Source organism: Dasypus novemcinctus, chromosome 16 (assembly GCF_030445035.2).
Source record: "Dasypus novemcinctus isolate mDasNov1 chromosome 16, mDasNov1.1.hap2, whole genome shotgun sequence".
Taxonomy (NCBI): domain Eukaryota; kingdom Metazoa; phylum Chordata; class Mammalia; order Cingulata; family Dasypodidae; genus Dasypus; species Dasypus novemcinctus.
In genome coordinates, this window is record NC_080688.1 from 59,393,381 (window position 1) to 59,411,605 (window position 18,225).

The 18,225-nt window shown below is 36.6% G+C and overlaps 1 long non-coding RNA gene across 1 annotated transcript in view; it reads left to right on the forward strand.

Moving 5' to 3' along the window:
• The window catches only part of LOC131273683 (uncharacterized), a 314,969-nt gene that overhangs the window by 260,538 nt on the left and 36,206 nt on the right, over nucleotides 1-18,225 (forward strand). The window lies entirely within an intron of this gene.

Sequence of the window (18,225 nt, forward strand, 5' to 3'; positions counted from 1 at the left end):
TCGAAATCCTTGAGCTATTTTATGGAGCTTGGCACTTACCCTAACAATTGGCCTATGAACTAGCTATTTGCTCTGCTTAGTACTGCCATTTAACTTTGGTACTAGGACACCATCTTGAACCCCAGTCCACTGGACTGGAGCAAAGGAGTCTCTACTAGCAATTTCCCATCTTTTCTCTTTGGGTATGTGGGAGAGTATTTTAAAGATTCTTTCCACACCACATCACAGGGGAAAATCTTAGAAACCTGACACGATGCTGCCTATTTAGCTTAGTTCTGTTGCTGTCTGGAATTCCCTTGTGTCATATTGCTGGATCAGCCATTCCACTCTTTTCTCAAGCCTACCCTCCTCCCTACCTTGGAACTGCCATTGCCTCTACCTCAGTGTGGTGCATTCTTGGATGCTGCTGTTTAATCGGGTCACATGGCTGCCTTTATAAGGACAGTCTTTGTAACAGGAATAATCTCCTTGGCCTCCCACCCCTTTCTAATTCTTGGCTGACAACTTTACCTTGCCCAATGGTCCCAGCACTTCTCAAGCATGAACCCTCATATCTACTACATGCCCTGACTTCTGTGGTTAATTAAGAAATGTTTATAAATATCAATTGTAATGACAGTCTCTATCCTGGTCCTGGGCATATTTGTGATTCCTATTATTCTAATAACAAGTGGATTTTCAATAAGGCAAAGTTTACAAAAAGGCATTTTGGGAGTAGTTGTAGCTCAAGTGGTTGAGTGCCTGCTTCCCATGTATGAGGTCTGGGGTTTTTTCCCTGGTATCTCCTAAAAACAAGCAAACAAACAAATGAAAAAATGAAAAAAAGCCCAACTTTCATTAGGAAGCAGATGAAGTTCAGTGGTTGAGTGCCTGCTTCCCATGTACAAGGTCCTGGACTCAATCCCCAGTACTTCCTTTGAAAAAATGCATTAGATATAGAGCTAAGCAAGCAATTTGGAATTTAAAGGAAATTTCAGAGAATGCAATTCCTCCTTAAATAGGGACATATTTGTTAAAAGAACAAGAATTAGTTTTTATCTCTACAGAAGAAAGGAAAAGATCCTTCCAATAGGTCACCAGACAGTACCATATAATAAAAGAACAAGGAAAGAAGTAAAAACTAGCCAAATGGAAGTCTAGGTGGGCAGTTAGAATTAATTTCAGAATCACGGAAGTGGTGTGATCATACCTAGATTATTTTCTTTTGGACCTTCTTTTCCTTATCTGTAAAACAAGATTTTGGACTAGACACTGTCTACTATTACAGTTTTAATCAACTATGAAATGACAGACACTGTTAGAAGCCATTGTTTGTGAAAAGATTTAGAGCGTTAAATGACAAGCCAAGCAGAGGACACAATACAGATGGCCATAGAAATCCTATTCAACACATAATAAATCATAGAGCCATATATAGATGAGCTGTCAATCCACACTGTATTTAGATTTGTTTAAGGAATCCCTTTGTAAAATTTGCCTTAATTCTACAGATTAATTTCATTCTCCAACTCAATGAAAGAACCCATAGGTTAGTGAATTAATCAATTAACGCACTGGCAGAGGATCTCTGTTTTGTGCCATCACTGTAATCTTCTATGTAATGTGTAGAGATAAGAGAAGATTTTAGAAAATAAGTAGGAATACAGAGTACAAGGGAGGAAGAGTACTTTTCAAGTAGGAGAAGTCTGCCCTTAGTATGTGCTGTCTCCCTTTTTCACTGATGTCATCAAATCCCTTGAATTTAGTATCATATCACTATCTAGAGCTATCTAACACCCTCACCTGGATTACCCAGAGTTCCAAAGTTATTTTATCCTTTATCAAAAGTCACTTTTCTTTATTGTGCCTCATGTTAAATAGATGTTAAGAAGAATGTAATCTGCTTAGAAAAATCTGTATTAAGTTTATTAGTATCTGCACTTAAGGAAAAGACACTTTAAATGAAGTATATTTTAATGCAAACACTTAGGTTAATAATATCATATTGTGTGAAAGATGTATTTTGGGGTACAGAGAACATCCCAGCTCTTCTTTTATCATACTATTGCTATGAAATGCCTAACCCATTTAGTGATACAAAGTTTTGTCTCTCTTTTCTATTTACTTTAAGGTTGACCATGACTGTACTGCATTAAGAAACTTTCATAAGCTATGTGTTAATCCCGATACTTCCTCTGAGATCTCTTATCACTGAATTCTATGACTTTTACCTCTTATTTGTCACTTCTACATTTCCAATTTTTAAAATTTGTGTGTAAATATATCATCTTTTCATCTTGACCATGAACTCAATGAGTGCAGGTACAAAGATGTATTTCTTGCTGGTTGAACTTGTTTTCATATAATTCCTTGTACATATCAATGAAATATTAATATTTATTGCATTAAATTAAGCATACTGAAATTCTTCTTGAAATAAAAGATAAAATATAAACACACATTGTGTAATTATAAAATGTTTTGTCCCTATTTAATTCAAAGTCTGGGGAGATAGTTTTCTTTTTGAACTTCTCTGATATTCAAGCTTACAACGCAGTATAAAACAGGGAGGGGAGGGTGTTTCCCCTTAGGTTTTGCACAGCAGCGTAGGGATGTAGTGTGATGACATCAAGTGGTTGCTATTTCTTCATGTCCTCATTTAACACTGTTTTTCTAAACATTCTGTCACATAATTAATCAATTACATGAGGTATATTATCTCTATATTCCTGTTAGACCCTGATTCATATGATCAGAAAACTGCTGTACCCTAGTACTTCTCATCGTCTTTTCTGACACCCAACCTGTCTAAAAGCCATCACTAAACCTAACCTAAATTATATTACAAAACTCCCTTGTGCCCACTCACAATCTATTCTTAATACTGTGGCTAGAATGGCCCTTAAAAACATAATTCATATTCCAGAACTATGGAATAAGAAACTAGATTGGTCCTCTCTTGAGAAATAACAATTTAACTAAGGAAATTATATTTTAAAAATTATTTAAAGTCTCTGAAAATTGTACAAGAGAATAAAGCAAATGGATAAGCATTCATTCCAGAAAATCTGCTAAATCTTGGTAAGAAGAGTGAAAGTCTATTGCATTTGCACTGTAATCTTCTCCTCATCCTACCCCTACCCAACACAAGTTCCATATTAGAGAAGCTCTATCATGGTTATGTGTAAGTCAAGAAGTTGAGGTATCTCTTTCCCCTAGCTTCTATTCTGGGGTTACAGTTTCACCCCATTAGAGGAGAATTGCTATTTCTCACCATCCATCTCCCCTACAGCCCTTTGTCACAGAAGCCTAATAATAGGCAGGTATGACTGGGAGAACTGAGTTTCCTTCCCCCAAACATCCCCTACTCATGGAGTCAAACTTTACTCCCATGTGGCAGACCAAGAATACTGGGACCTCAATTGTCCTGCCCCAGCTCACTCATTAGACAGAGGCTTTAAGTCAAAAGGGGCAAGCCAAGAATTTTAGGGACTGCTACCCTTACTCAGTACCCATTCATAGAGCAGGAATGTCACTCTCACTCTGGGAAAAGCAGGTCATTATGCCCAATTCTGATGTGGTAGAATAGGAATTCTACCAGGACAGAAGGCAGGCCATAAGTATGAAGTAGTCCACAACACTGTCTGTATGGAAAAGAGTAGAAACTCCATATATATTGGGGAGTAGGTAGAGAATAAAGGAGGCTGATAATGCTGTGATAAAAGCAAAGACCTTTCTACACATGCCTCTTCTGTTATTTTTACCGGACCTGTGGTTGGCGCTGGGGTTGGTATATACTCAGGAGACCTGGATTTCTGGACTGTCCATGTAACAGCCAGGCCCTGAGCCTCAGCAGAGTTGCAACTCCTACCATCTGGTTTACTGGACTTACCCTGGCCAGCTAACAGGGAGGTGAAGAAGGTCAACCACCACACCAGGGAGCCAAGAGTGCCTACAACTGCAAGCAGGAGAATTGTGTCCTTCATTCATGTGGAATCTAAATCCCCTCTTGATATAGAGGTGGAGTGGACATAACCATCCCAGGGTCCACAGGATGGAGGAATAGAATATGGATTCGAATGGATTTACTAATATTCTACTATGGAACTATTGTGATTGGTAATGGAAGAAATTGTAGCATTGATGTGGAGAAAGTGGCCATGGTGGTTGCTGAGAGTAGGGAGAGGGAAGAAGATATATGATGTGGGGGCATTTTCAGGACTTGGAGCTGTTCTGGTTGGTACTGCAGGGACAGATGCTGGACATTGTAAGTCCTGCCATGGCCCACTGTGTGGACTGGGGGAGAGTGTAAACTACAATGTAAACCACTATCCATGTGGAGCAGCAGTGCTCCAAAATGTATTCACCAAATACAATGAATGTCCTATGATGATGAAAGAGGTTGTTGATGTGGGAGGGGTGGGGTTAGGGGGGTGGAGGGTATATGGGGACCACATAATTTTGGAATGTAACATCAAAAAAAAGAAGAAAAAAAAGAAATTAAAAAAAGGTTGATATTCTATAACATGATAGGGGTTTGGGTAAATAGGGATATATGTTTATGTTTGTTATAACTTGTCACTTAAGATTTGTGTATTTCATTGTATGTAAATATTAAGTAAAAATGACTATACTAAAAATTAAAAAAAAATTTAAAAAAGCAAGAGAGCAGAACAATTAGAGGTTTACTAGAGAACTGAGAAGAAAGGCCACCAAAAAGAGACTTGCTAGGATGACAGTTAACTCTGGGAGTCAGCAACATTGTGCCCATGCACTAGGTGGTAACCACTCAGGGGCAATCAGAGCAAGATGTGGGGCAGACATGAATGTTTTCCCCAAGCTGCACATCCTACTTAATGTTAAAAGACTGAAAACCTTCCCTCAAAGATCAGGAACAAGACAAGGATACCTACTGTCACCACTGTTATTAAGAAATATTCTGGAAGTTATAGACAGAGCAATTAGTCAAGAAAAAAATAAAAGACATCCAAATTGGAAAGGAAGAAGTAAAACTTTCCCTATTTGCAGATGGCATGATTCTACATATAGAAAATCCTGTAAAATCTACAACAAAGCTAGTAGATTTCATGAACAAATTCAGCAAAGTGATGGGGTACAAGATCAATATGCAAAAATCAGTATAGAGTGTTTATACATTAGTAATAAACAATCTGAAGAGGAAATTAAAAAAAATTCCATTTATAGTACCAAAGAAAAGAATTAAATATCTAGTAATAAATTTAACCTCAAGTGTAAAGGACTTTCACATGAAAACCTTAAAACATTGCTAAAAGAAATCAAGACCTAAATAAATGGAAGGACAGTCCATTTGTAGGAATAAATATTATTAAGATGTCATTTCTACCCAAAGCAATTTACAGTTTCAATACAATCCCAATAAAATTCCTATTGCCTTCTTTGTGGAAATGGAAAAGTTAATTATCAAATTTATATGGAAGGTTAAGGGGCACCAAATAGCAAAAACATTTTGAAAATGATGAAAAAGTGAGAGGACTCACATTTCCCTATTTCTTACAAAGTTACAATAACCAAAACAGCACAGTACTGGAGCAAGGACAGACAAATAGACCAATGAAATGGAGCTAAGAGTTCCTAAATAAATCCTCATATCTATGATCAATTACTTTTTAACAAGAGTGCCAAATCCACTTATTGGAGAATGAATAGTCTTTTCAATAAATGGTTCTGGAGAAAAAAAATGAATATCCATATGCAAAAGAATGGACACCCCTACCTCACATTGTGTAAAAGCCTAACTAAAAATGGAACAATGACCTAAATAAAAGAGCAAGGACTATAAAACTCTGAAAAGAAAACATAGAGAAGCATCTTCAGGTCTTGTATTAGGCAGTGTTTTCCTAGCTCCAAAGAAAAGTGTGGGCAACAATAGTAAAACTAGATAAATGGGACATCACCAAAATTAAAAACATTTGAGCATGAGAGGACTTCATCATGAAAGTAAAAACTGACCTACAGATTGGGAGAAAATATTTGAAATCACATATTCAGTAAGGGTTTAACATCTAGAATATATAGAGAAATCCTACAACTCAACTCAAGCAAAAAAGACACACGACCCAATTAAAAATTAACAAAAAGACTAGAATAGATATTTTTTCAGAGAAGATATACAAATGGACAAAAAGTAGATGAAAATATGCTCAACATTAGAAGCCATTAGGGAAATGTAAACCAAAAACCACAATGAGATACTATTTCTCACCCACTATAAGAGCTGCTATTTAAAAAATGGAAAATAACAAGTGTTAGAGAGGACATGGAGAAATAGGAACACTCAGTCATTGCTGATGTGTTGGTGCAAATGTAAAATATTGACCTGCTATGGGAAATAGTTTGTTGACTTCTCAGAAAGTATAGAATTACCATATACCCAGAACCCTTATGTAAACTATAGACTATAGGTAATTGTATAGTTATAATATTGTTTCATCAATTGTAACAAAGCTACAACACTAACGCAAAGTGTTCACAATAGGGATAACTGTGTGTGGTATATACAGGAAGGTGGATTTTCTGTATTTTTTTTGGTAAACCTACTTCTCTAATAAAAATATATTTGAAAAACAGATATGGGGGAATATTCTGAATAGGAACACCTGAAGCTGCACACTGTGGAGGAAATAGATTGCACAATTATTTCAGTCAAATCATTAAATAAATAACAAACAACAACCACAACAAAACCCTTCAGTGGTAATTAGTTTCTAGAGTCACTATAGTAATGTCCAGTTTTCAACAAAAAATTTATAAGACATGCAAAGGAACAGAAAACTCTTACCTATATTAAGAAAAAGTAGCCGTTAATAAAACTCCCTTGAAGGGGCCCATATGATGGACTTAGCAAACAAAGACTTCAAAAAAGTTATGATAAATTTGTTCAAAGAAGTAAAGGAAGGCATGCTGAGAAAGGTAAAGGAAGGTAGGATGATAACATCTCATAAAATAGGGTATATCAAAAAGAGATAGAAATTATTTTAAAGAATGGAAATTCTGAATTTGGAAGATAAAACATCCAAAATGAAAATTCTCTAAAGGGAATCACTGGTAGATTTGGACTTGCCAAGGAAAGATTAGTGATTAGTGGCTGCCTAAGGATAGAGGTGAGGGGAGTCAAAGGGGGGCAATAGGGAGTGACTGCTAATGGATATGGGGTTTCTTTTTGGGGAAACAAAATGTTCTAAAATTTGATCGAGTTGATGGTTACACAACCATGAAAATGTATTAATAAAGAGATTGTAAGAACTATTTATATTTTTTGGTCTGTGTCTGGGGTGTGTATGTTTAATGTATATGGGATATTTGTGAATAAAATTAAACAACAACAAAGCATGGAGTGCACAAATTAAAATGGGTGAATTATATGGCATGCTAATTAAAACTCAAAAAAGTGTTAAAAAATATAATTAACATTATGCCACTCTTTTGATTAAAATTGCCAATCACTTCTCATTCATTCAATTCAAAATTAAAATGCTTACACTCATCACGAAGGCCCTATTCAACATGGCCTCCATGTTATCCTATCTGTTGTCAGCTGCTTCTATTCTCTTCCTTGTCCACTCTAGCTCCATGGCTGCTTTGAGGTTCTTCAAACATGCCAGTCTACTTTTGATCCGGGGATAATGTGCTTGCTATTTCTTCTACCTGCAACATTTTCCCTAGATACTGTATGGATTGCTTTCTCATCTCTTTTGTTATCTTTGTTCAAAAAAGCCTTCCCAGATTACTATACCTAAAATCAAAACTCCTTCCACTGAGGCACATCTGTGCTCTTTCCATGCTTTATTTCTCTCCATAGCACTTAGCACTTTTTCACCTCCTTTGTTTGGTTTTTTAAATTTACTCTCTCTTTTTACTAAGTTGTATACTTGAAAAATCATAGATTATCATCTGTTTCCACAATATCTAGAACAGTGCACTGGTGTAGAGCAGGCCTGAAACAAATATTTGTTTAATGTACTATTTATATTGTGTAACTTGTATCTTTAATTTTTCTACCCATCTAAGAAATGCAGTAACCTAGTAGAGCTTAAGGTCCTTGCATAAAAAAAGAAAAAGGATTTTACCTTTTTTGAATTGGAAAAAGAGTGTTAAAATCACACAACATATTTCTCAGGTGATGTTAAAGCATAAATATCTGACAAGTCATATCAAACATGTAGGATGAGATCCAATTAATTGGCCTTTTTCAGCAAATACAAATTACAATTTCCTCTCATATGACAGCTCTGATAACATCAGTTAATCTTTGGGTACCATTCTTTGAATTATCTTTATCTTTACTGCTCCAGAAAGAAGATATTTAATCAGTTTTGGTCCAATCACTGCAACTTCAGCCTGTGCCCGCAGGGCTGACAGTTAAAAGAGAGTGGTGTGGAGAACAAGCCAATCCCCTCCACAGTGACCAGGGTATCCAGAGACATAATGGCTGGCCTAGTTGATATTTCAGGTGATGATGTTCAAAGATTAACTTGTGTTTTCATAATGACAGGAAGAACAGAAGGTGTGATTCTACGACGAGACTGATTATTGCCTAGGTGTAGCTTTGGTGTCATTGTTACAACACGTTTTAAACATCTTTCCCACTATCCAGACTGGCACCTGCGAATGTTAATAATAGTGGTCCGTTCCTTTGGATTAAGGTGTGTTGTTCTTAGTTGTTCTCCGCAAAAAACAAAAATAAGCAAAATGAAACAAAACAAATAACCAATGACTGTCAGAGAGTTTATGCATGAAAACATATCATCCACCATTAATATTATTTTATTGTTCCCTTCTCTAGACACAACTGCTATTAAACTTTTGGTGTTTAAAAGTTAAACTTCAGTGTTAACAGCTTCACATAGATGCGCTGATGTGATGTTTTGTTAAGAGCAATGAAATTACCGAGGGGGAGTTTCTGAGGAAAGGTGGCTCTGTAGAAGTCACAAGCCAGGAAATATTCTGAGCAAGGTCCACTATTGAGAAGGACAGAGGCAAACAAGTTCCCATGGGGAGAAGCCTGGGGTAGAGGGCAGCATGCAGGCAGGCAAGTGCCAAGGGAGACAGAACAAGCACATTAGAAACCACAAAAGGGACCTGCAAATGCCAGTCCATGTGATTCAGTGAGAAAAGCATAGTTGCCCTCTTCACTTCCCAGGAAGAGACAGAACCTATCAAGAGCATGGCGACTTCACAGCAGTCACTCAGAACATAACTCAGGAAAGAATACCTGAAAATGCAACTACTGCTCTTCTTACGGAGTCCAAGTTTCCATAAAAGGCAGCAGAATGCCTGAAGAATATAGAGAGAATAAATTCCATGATAGATTTTCAAAGAAGCCTATGACATGGATATCTCCTAGGGAATAAACCAAGAACAGTAACTACAGGAAACCTCATCTACAATATTTAAGCATGACTCTTGCAAACTTTGGAGATAATTTTCATACTAACATAAGAAAATTATAAATAAGTACAAATCAGTCTACTTTAGTAGAACAGCTTAGGAGAGGAACAATGTGTTTGAAACAAAGGGGATAACAATATGAGACCTTTTGAGACCTTCAAGGGATTTAGCTTAGTTGGTGAGAAGGAACATAGTTTTAGGCAGTAAACAATCTGATTAGCTGGAAACCTAGATAGAAAGAGCTGGCCATCTAACTATGGCTGTAGAAGTGCTCTTATTTGACTGAACTCTTCAGCCCAAAACTTTTTTCTTAGGAATTTTGTTTGAGAAATTACTATTGCTTGGTTCCCTCATGCTCTATTTTCATTCTAATGTGCATAGTCTTCTCTTTGTTTTTATCTAAAGAGGAAGGAAACACTTCTCTGTGATCAGTTCTGACAGGATTGATGCAAAGCAGAGTCATTTATACCCAGATCATCAGCACTATTCTAAATGCTGATCCAGGGAATTATTGATCAGGGCAGTTATTCTATATGCATTTCAATTTTCTTAGACTTGTTCTCTTTACAGCACCAGTAGAAAAGTAGGCATAGTGGCCCCAGAGCAGAAGACCTACGGACAGGGACTGGAAGTTGATGGGAAAGGAAGGGCTTGAGAAAGACCAGATAGCTCTCTGGCTGAAAGACCTGCATAGAATGACAGAATGGCAGACAAGAAGAGATTGAGGTTTCATTGCAAACAGCTGAATTAGAGGCTTGCTAGTGTGCTCCATTGAGGACCCGTCTGTAACAACGAGGTTACCAGTTGAGCTCCTGGGATAGTTTCCTTGAGGCGTACGGGGATGGGGTGAGCTTTTAGGAATTGCTGTTTTCCTAGAGCAACTTGTCTTTACCAGGATCCCTATTCCAGAAGATGCTTTTGTATGAATTAATAGACTAGACAGACAAGAAAGACTGGCTCTGGTCCCCAGTCAGTGTCCCAGGGTGCTTTCTTTTCATTTCGGATCAGCAAAAAGAGCATATATGCAGCTGGAATTATAGTTATATATTCTAAAGGACAGGGGTATGATTTAGAAATTGCCAATCTGATGTGTGTGTGTTGGGGAGGGTGGGGGTGTGAATGAAACATCTATTTTGCTGGTGTGAATTGCCATATCCAGAATTATGGCTTACCAATTTGAAAACTTCCTGAGGTAACTCCTTCCAGTTCTGCAGTGTGGAATGGAAATTGTTCCAGCTTGAAACTAATTTCTTCAGCATTTCCAATGATTCTGTGAAATATCTACATAAATTAAGAAAACCTTAAGTTATGGTTTTCAGCTATAAACTAGCTGAAGTAGATTCTGTTGTTTGGAACTAAGAACTCAGACTCATATAAATCCTTACCAGCTTCTTTCTTGTAACATCCTGTTAGACTTCTGTTTTCAAATATACGTTAGTTCTGAAGTGTCCTTGTACCATCTAGGTTTCTGCCTGCTTTAACAGCAAATTTACCTTAGTTGAACAAATGTACTGGAGACAACTCTGTGTCTTATTAATAAATGCTGCTTAAATTTTCAACAGAATTCTTCAGTGAGTTTTTGTTTATGAACAAAATGCACAAAAAGGTATTAATAACATATGTATTTGATAAGACATGTTTTTTTCCATAGTCATTTTCTGTACAATTCTAGAAGAATATATCTTCTTTGCTGAGCCTTTGCCTTGAACTTCAGTCATATTTATCTCATGTTTTGCAGTTGTGTGAGAGTGTGTGTGTGTGTACCTCTTTGTGTAAGCTCCTCTCGGAGCAAGACTCATTAATTACTTACTTTTCTATTTACCATCATCTTTAGTGCCTAGCTGGTATTCATAAATAGTTATTGACTGAAAGAATGGCCAGAAGTAGGCAAACTGTATAAGACAGAATCTAAAGATTCTATAGAAAATTCAGGTAAAGTTCAAAAATACCTCTCTTTTATGGAGCTCTTCCCTTAATTGAGTGCCTCACAACTTCCAACATATTTTCCAACGTACTGTATTTACCACAACTCCCAGTGTAATTTTTGTTGTTGTTTTGTTATTATTTTACAGTCATAGGACTAATGAGTACAAGACATTCTTATAACCAAGGTACATGAGAAATGAACACTATCTGATTCAGTCTTATTACTCCAGACCCACCTTGGACTATGCCTACTTCTGTTTATGACAATCAGTGCCATGTAGGAATAAGGGGTTGCTGAAATCTATTTTCCTCCAAATGAGTGTTCTCATATCTTGAAGTCTAGTGAGGAGCTTTTGAAATTCCTGTTTAGGCTACATCTAGATCAAATAAGTCTGGAGCTCTGGGGAAAATTCTCAGGCATTAGCATTTTGTAAAGTTTCCCAACAAATTCCAATGATGATTCAATTTGGGAGGTATTGCTCTAATGACCCAATCAAGTATATCTCCAAGAAAGTCTTAAGCTTAAAAGCTGCTCAACTTTACTAATATGGAAACCATCTGAGTTTGCAATATAAATGAATGAATAAATAAGTGAGAGAGTTTAACTCATAATATATCATAATAAATTTATGTTAATTATAATATTTTCAGCTACTCATAGACTTTTAGTAGCATGATTCTAGTCTAATCTAATCTAATCTATGTATTGTTCTAAATTAAGCAAATATGTCCAATTCATCACTATTTTAGAGTTGATAGCAATTAAATTTCCTAAACAAAACAAATATTTAGTTTATTCCAAGTAAGAACATAGTCATTTCCTTTTTTAAAATAATTAAAAGAATATCCCAATCTAAACAGCATCCTTGTTCCTATTTTAAGTATCTTCCTTCAATTAGGGTAATGAGTTTCTTTTGCTTAGGAAACCAACATTTTAAATTAAGCTAATTAGAAGTATAATAAAAATAATTCATTGTTAAATATGTCCCCAATGTGCATCCATGTTATCAAATTTATATACAGTTAGAAGTTAACAGCTATAAAAGGATCTTGGGGTAGAACTGTAGAAGGATCTTGGAGTGGAAAGGTACCTGACTTTGGATTTTGGTGTGACCTTGATATTTCCCTTGTATCCTAAACATTTTTCAAGGCAGTTATGCTCCCTAACTCTGTCTTAATTTTTCCAGCAGGGGAAAAATTGCAACATCTTGGAATTACACTTCCTGCCATCCAAAAGTATCTCCCAGTACATTTTTAAAAATTCTTTTCTATACCTATTTCATCTTGTGTTTCCAATTTCCTTTCAGAATGCAGACTTAGTCACGTTCTCATGGTCTTAAGGCTATAAAACCAAACTCAAAAATGCTGGAAAAGCAGGTGTAAATGTTCGACTGTGGCCTCCCTGAAACTAGACCACAAAGGTGACCATTTGCCTCCTAGTCATTTCTTAAAGCTTGCTGGCTTGTTTCAGGAATTCCCAAATGGTCTAAATTTAATCCAGTCTGGTTTTCCCCCATGCACTGGATATAAAATATATATATAGAAATAAGAACCTGTACAATTGTTCATCCAAACTGTCATCTAGAGGAGGGGAAAATTCTACTTAATATACAAGTGAGCTTGGGCATATTAATGTTTGTGTGCCATCGTTTCCAAATCTTTAATATGGGAATGATGGTACTTATCTTCTAGCTCTATTATGAAGATTCGAGATAAGTTATATAAGTCCTGGCACAGTGTGTGATATATGTAGTGCTGCCTCAAGTGGTTATTCTTGTGTTGTTATTATGATTGCTAGTACAGCATGCATGTCTGCATGATCTGAACAAATTCCTCATCTATAACTATGGGATTATATAATACCTACCTCCACAGTGTTCTATATGGAATAAACTAAGTGATGTATGTGAAAATGGTTTGTAATTGCTAAGTCACCATGAATGTGAACTCTTATTGTATTTAATTTTACTGGATTTCATTCTATCCCACACTACTCTGATGTTTTTGTTTGTTTCTTAACTCATTGGAAAATATATAAGGACCTTGACTAAATTAAAGCTATAAAGTTGAATGGGTACAATTCCCAAAGTAAATTGATTTCCTAAAGCTGCTAGAGAAGTGCCAACTATTTAGGAGACTGCAGGGGACATTAGCAGAGATGTAGCCAACTACCAATTTCATAAGATTTCCTTCCTCCCTGAAAGTCCAATAAAGCACTGGAAATCCTGAAACCAATAGACTTTTTCCTTCTTCAATTAAATGCTCTGTTGCTTTCATTCTCAGCCCCTCAGGTTATCTCATTTCATCCTATCTGAAAAAAAATCCCTTTTGGATTAAATTTCTAAAGCTGACATTTTGATGTCAATCCATGTTACATGGGCCACCCTCTGAATCCTGTCTAGTTTGGAGATTAAATGATTTAAACTTCAGCCAAACTCAAAAAGAACTAAAACTGAAATCCTGGGAGATTAATTCTTATTTGTATTCTTTTCAGAAGATAAAAGACCCCCAACCTATAATCAATCTGAATGCATTGTACATGATTTATGAGTTAATTAAAAAGTTATTTTTAAAAAACACTTTTTATTGTACATGTAATAAAGGTTTAATACAAAAAACAAGCAAATGTAAGAGAGTGAAATTGTCTATAACACACTACTATCCTTAATATTGTTATTTTCCCTTCTTATGCACAGTGTTTTTTAATATTTTTTAAAAATTTTATTTATGTATTTATTTCTCTCCCTTCCCCCCCGCCCCTGACCCTGGTTGTGTGTTCTCTGTGTCTATTTGCTGCGTCTTCTTCTTTGTTCACTTCTGTTGTTGTCAGCGGCACGGGAATCTGTGTTTCTTTTTGTTGCGTCATCTTGTTGTGTCAGCTCTCTGTGTGTGCGGTGCCATTCCTGGGCAGGCTGCACTTTCTTTTGCACTGGGTGGCTCTCCTTATGGGGCGCACTCCTTGTGCATGGGGCTCCCCTAAGTGGGGGACACCCCTGCATGGCAGGCACTCCTTGCGCGCATCAGCACTGCGCATGGGCCAGGTCCACACAGGTCAAGGAGGCATGGGGTTTGAACTGTGGACCTCCCATGTGGTAGACAGATGTCCTAATCACTGGGCCAAGTCCACCACCATATTTTTAAAAGATACATAAATCAAACAAAATGTTTCATTAAAAAATGTAAGAGGTTCCCATATACCCCACTCCCCACACTCCCCACTGCTCCCACATCAACAGCCTCTTTCATTAGTGTGGTACATTCATTGCATTTGATGAGTACATTTTGGATCATTGCTACACAGCATGGATTATAGTTTATGCTGTAGTTTACTCTCTCTCCCAGTCCATTCAATGGCTTATGGCAGGATATATAATGCCCTGCATCTGTCCCTGCACTATCATTGAGGATAACCCCAAGTCCCAAAAATGCCCCAATATCACACCTCTTTTTCCCTCTCCATGCCTTCAGCAACTCCCGCAGCCACTGTCTCCACTTCAATGACATAATTTCTTCCATTGCTAGAGTCACAGTAATTCTATAACAGAATACCTGTAAGTCCACTCTAATTCATATTTTATTCCTCCTAAGGACCCTAAGTCAAGAGGGGGCTTAGATCCCTCATGACTGATGGGTGAAATTCTCCTGCTTACAACTGTAGACTCTCAGTTCCCTAGTGTGGTGGTTGACCATCCTCATCTCCCTGTTAGCTGGCCTGGGTAAGTACAACGAACTGGAGAGTAGGTGTTGAAACACTGCTGAGGCTCAGGACCAAGCTGGCATATAGACAGTCCATAGAGTCAAGTCTCCCAAGCATATACCAACTCCAGTGCCAACCACAGTAAAAGTGACAGAAGAGGCATGTATAGAGTGTCACATCTGAGTCAACTCCATCACTCTCATGAGCACAAATTCCAAAGTGGAGCCCACTGGCAAGGCACTGCACTCCAGAGCCATTTGTCATGATTGTAGGATCTGGGTGTCTCCATAGTCCTCAGGAACATCAATACCTGGGGTTGAATCTACTTTAGCTATATCTGAGATCCTGCTGAGATGTGCATAAGTGAGAACCCTCTGATGACCTCCTGACTCATTTTGAAGTCTCTTAGCCATATAAACTCATTTGTCTTTATCATTTCCCCCTTTTACTCAAGGTCTTTTACTAGTAGCATCACCAGCTTTGTAGTAATCCCTCAGAGCCAGGGAGGCTAATCCCCAGGAGTCATGTCCCATGCTGGAGAGAAGGTAATGCATTTACATGCTGAGTTTGACTTAGAGAGTTGCCACATTTGAGCAATATGGATTTTCTTAAGAGAAAACTCTTAGGCACCCAGCAGCTCTATGCCTAGTTGAAATTTCAAGCACATATCCTCATAAGCATAGTCATCAGTATCAAGGACCCATCACTGGACCTTCTTCACTGGCCTTTGCCCTTGTTCTTAGGGGCTTGTTGCTGCTCCATTGGGGAGTGTGACAGTTTCCCAGAATGGGAACTCAGCTCTCCCTCAGTTGTCATGTGAAACTCTACCCCCTATGTTCATACCCAACAAACATCTGAACATATCTATATACCTATATATATCTATACACCTGGAGAACCTCCTCCCACCCATGCTTCCCCAATCAATGACACCCCACATCAGTGCTCCTCCCCTGCCACAGTTGAACCCCTCTATGATCCAAAACTTCTTCAAAAATTAAGTCTAATATATCGCCAAATTCAAGTAATAGGAAAATGAAATAGTAATGATAGGTTTAAACATTAGATAAAGAACACATAATAATTTAGAAAAATTAAAGTAAAAAATAAATTGGGATATTAAAATTGAAAAATACCATGAAAAATTTTTTTGACTTTTGCCTTTCATGACTGCAATAGGTGTTGCCTGTATGTACACTGGCAAGGCAATCTCTTCCATTTCTTCCTCAGTGTCTACATCCTTTTTTAAAATGTTTATTATGTCTTCAAAAAAGTTTAGGTCACAGTAAAGTCACATGTAGAATATAGGGAACTCCCATATACCCAAAATCATTCCCCCTTTCCTGGCAATGATCTTTTCACATGTGAATGTTACATTTGCTGCAAGCGATATACAGATATTGAAATATAGCTACTAAGCATGGTTCCATTATGGTTTACATTATGGTCTACATTTTAGACTGTATACTTTTATAGACTTTTGTTGATATTTAACATGGCACAGTGTTTAATTTAATTTTGTCTATTTTTAAATTTTATTTTATTTATTTATTATTTTGAGGCATCAGGACCAGGATTGAATCTGTTATCTCATGTATGGGAAGCCAGTGCTCAACCACCGAGACACATAGGCTCCCCTGAATTGTTTTTTTGTTTGTTTTGCTTGTTGTTTTTATTTACTTGTGTTTTTTTTTTTTTTTTTAGGAGGTACCAAAACAGAACCTGGGACCTCCCATGTAGGAAGCAGGCACTCAACCCCTTGAGCCATATCTGTTCCCATACACAGTATTTTAAACAAATATATGATTAGGATATACATCCTTTCTTTGTAAACTGATTTTTAAAAAATTCAATGCTGCATATTTCCAAGATAGTAAGTTCAGTATCATCTTTAATATTTCCACAGCATTCAATCATAGTTAAGTTCCAAACCACTGGATATTAAGAATCTTTTAAAATTAGCTTTTTAATGTAATACTAAGATAGGAAGCCTATATACATTAATCTCTACATAAATATAATTATATCCTTAAGACATTCCTTGAAGCAGAATTGTTATACCAAAAAATAAACACAGGTTTAAAGATCATTATCCACATTGTTCAAATGGCCTCCAGAAATTTCTTCTTCTTCTTCTCTCCCTCCCTCTCCCCTTCCCCTTCCATCTCCTCCCCTCCTCCACTTCTGCCAAAAGCAAGGTTGTTCTCATGCCAGTTTCCTTCCCACATGGCAATACTGGGGGTTATTATTACTTTCAATCTTTGCCATTTTATAGGGAAGGTACTGTAACATTGTTTTTAAATGTTATTTGATTATAGTGTGGTTCAGCATTGTTTTATACAATTATTATTTTTGTATTTAAGCTTTTGTGACTTGCTTAAGAGTGTTCTCCCCTATGTTCATTCTGGCATGTTTCCCTTTCTTAGCATTTAAGTGATTTATAATTATGGAGTCTGACCCTTGGTCTGAAAAATATGTTGTAATATTTTCTTGGTTTATTCAATATTAACATTACTTAAGGTGTTTTGACACACTGAAACCTTACATTTCTATACAATAAATATGTAACTATTTTCTAATTTATTTCTATCTTCGGTATCATGCTTAGGAAAAAGCTTCTCTATTGAAGAGAACATCTAAATTTTCCTGTATGTTTTTCCTTGGAATAAAAAATGATTATAACTAACTGCACAAAGAATCTAGGAAAATATTCTCTTTGTGAACATTTCAAACAAAACTGAATTACCTTGTAGAGTGAAAGTTTGTCTTCAATATGAACCCGCCTCATATCCCATTTCCCACCTTAGATAAAGCCACTGTACCACTTGGGTATGGATCCTGTGTGTCTAATTGCTATACATTTATGTACATATTTACACATACACATAACATACATACTTTTATTTTGTGCTTTGCATTTATGGAAAATATACCAAGAGGAGAGGGAATGACTACAGTATTCTGGTAATCTATTGTTTACCAACTTAGTCATTTGTAGAAAAACTTGCCAATATTATTCTTGAAATAACAGAATTATGAAAATAATAGAAAGCAATTTATAATAAAACCATTATATGGTGACAGGGATTATAAGGCAATGATCTTCCTTTACATTATATCCTCGAATCCTTTATTTTCTACTTTTGACAATCAGAAAAGGTCATGGGATGTCTTCTTTGGAGATGACTGGCTGT